Source organism: Callospermophilus lateralis, chromosome 2, assembly GCF_048772815.1.
Source record: "Callospermophilus lateralis isolate mCalLat2 chromosome 2, mCalLat2.hap1, whole genome shotgun sequence".
Taxonomy (NCBI): Eukaryota; Metazoa; Chordata; class Mammalia; order Rodentia; family Sciuridae; genus Callospermophilus; species Callospermophilus lateralis.
Window position 1 is genome coordinate 198590446 of NC_135306.1, and position 2215 is coordinate 198592660.

The following is a 2215-nucleotide window of genomic DNA, read 5'->3' on the forward strand; positions in this document are numbered from 1 at the left end:
GGAAAACCCGGAATGTTGAGGAGGGCAAGGTGTGTCCAGTGTGTCTAGTGGAGAACAAGAACTGAGACCCAGTAGCTCTGAGGTTCAGAGTGAGAGAGACAGATGCCTCTGTCCAAAGACAGAGAGGGAGAGGGAAAAAGGGAGAGAAAGAATTTATCCTTCTCTTACTTTTTTTTTCCTATTCAGATGAGCTCTTGATGAATTGGATGATAGTCACCCTAATGACAATTCAACTGACTCAAAGTTCTCTCTTTGGGAAACATTCTCACAGACACACACAGAGAAATACTTCCCCAGCTATCTGGATATTCCTAGTATGGTCAAATTTACACAAAAGTAACTACCACAGTAGCCACATTATGTTAATTCTGGCAATGGGCCGCGTTCTGTTCATGGGCTTCCTCTCCACTTATTTTACATACATTCATAGTGACACAGTTTGAAAAAGCAGAGGAAACTTATTAAATTATCAATTTCCTCAATAAGCAAATGCCAAGATACCACTCACATTGCCACTCAGCTGTTGTGTTTCCACACGTTTCCCTTTCACCAGGCAGTAGATTTTGCAGTGGAAAATGTGTCACTTCAGGAATGTGCACTCAGTGCAGGTTTTAATAGATGACACAGTACATGCAGAAGATCAGAGAAGAGGGAATTCAGGCCCTGTGCATCTCAAAGAGTGAAGGTCAGAATCGTATGGCTTATTTTCCTTCCAGAAGAATTTTTGAAAATGCACTCTTGACCTCCATGTTCCTGAGGCTGTAGACCACAGGGTTCAGCATGGGGATGACCATGGTGTAGAACACAGAGGCGATCTTGTCCGTGTCCATGGAGTGACTGGAGCTGGGCTGTAAGTACATGAAGAGAGCAGTCCCATAGAAAATGGAGACTGCGGTGAAGTGGGAGGCACAGGTGGACAGAGCCTTCCTATGTCCTGCTCCTGAGCGCATCTTTAGGATGGTGATAAAAATGAATATGTAGGATATAAATATAACAAAGAGAGAAAAAAAGATATTAAAGCTGGCAACATAAATAAGAACCAGTTCGCTAACATGTCTATCAGAGCAAGAGAGAACCATGACTGCTGGAACATCACAGAAAAAATGATGGACCACGTGAGACATACAGAAGGAGAGACTGAACGTGCTCCCAGTGTAGATGGAGGCATTCAGGAAACCACAGAAATAGCAGCCTATGACCAGATATGCACAAACATTTGTGGTCATGGTGGTGGTGTAGTGCAGGGGCTTGCACACTGCTGCATAGCGGTCATAGGCCATTGAGGCCAAGAGGTAATTTTCCACAGTACCAAAGGCTCCAAAAAAGAACATCTGAGCAGCACAAGCATTGTAGGAGATGACCTCATCTCCAGGAAGAAGCCCAGCCATGACCGTGGGAGTGACAGCTGAAGAGTAGCACAAGTCCACCAGAGACAGGTTACCCAGGAAAAAGTACATGGGAGTGTGGAGACGGGAGTCCAGGAGAATCAACAGGATCATCCCCAGGTTCCCAGCCAGAGTGATGGTGCAGATGAGGAGGAAGGTCACAAAGAGAGGAAGCTGCAGACCTGGGTCTTTGGTCAGTCCCAGCAGGATGAAGTGGGTCATTTCTGTCTTATTCTCCATTTACATTGTCTGAGAATCTCTAGATGTTCTACAGCTATGAGGAAAAAAAGCACAAAATGATAAAGAATTTCAATTGATGAGGAAAAGTATAACTTCAAGTTATATTCTTTTATTGTATTCTTTCATTGTAGTAACAACCTGTACTTTGAGATTCTCCAGAAAAAAAGCATAGGCTTTTGAAAATCAAATTTAGTGCTGTTTGAAAGTCTAGAGTTACATACTGTGGAATCAGGAATCATAATGACTCAGAGCCTAATTTTAAATTTTTACATATTTATTATCTGAGATGTAAAATATTTAATAACTTAATAAAAATGATGTATGTGGCTGAAGCTATTTGTTGGTTCACTTCTTCTGGGCTCAGCGAAAGGTGAGCTTCCATATCATTCACCCACCAAGAACTGCTATGGAAAATGTAAATGTGAATTCACACTCTCCTCTCCATGGTGAGTTTGATTTTTTTGTTACATTCATGTAAATATTTGCCAGCAGATGTTGAGAAATATGAATAGTTATACAATGATTAATTGATAATTTCTGCTCTGGTCCCAGACCAACCTTTAACCCATGCTGATTGGTTCCTGTATGTA

The 2215-nt window shown here is 41.9% G+C and overlaps 1 pseudogene; it reads right to left on the reverse strand.

Moving 5' to 3' along the window:
- Positions 1-701: 701 nt before the first annotated feature.
- LOC143391850 (olfactory receptor 5B3-like) lies at positions 702-1631 on the reverse strand (annotated as a pseudogene).
- Positions 1632-2215: the final 584 nt, after the last annotated feature.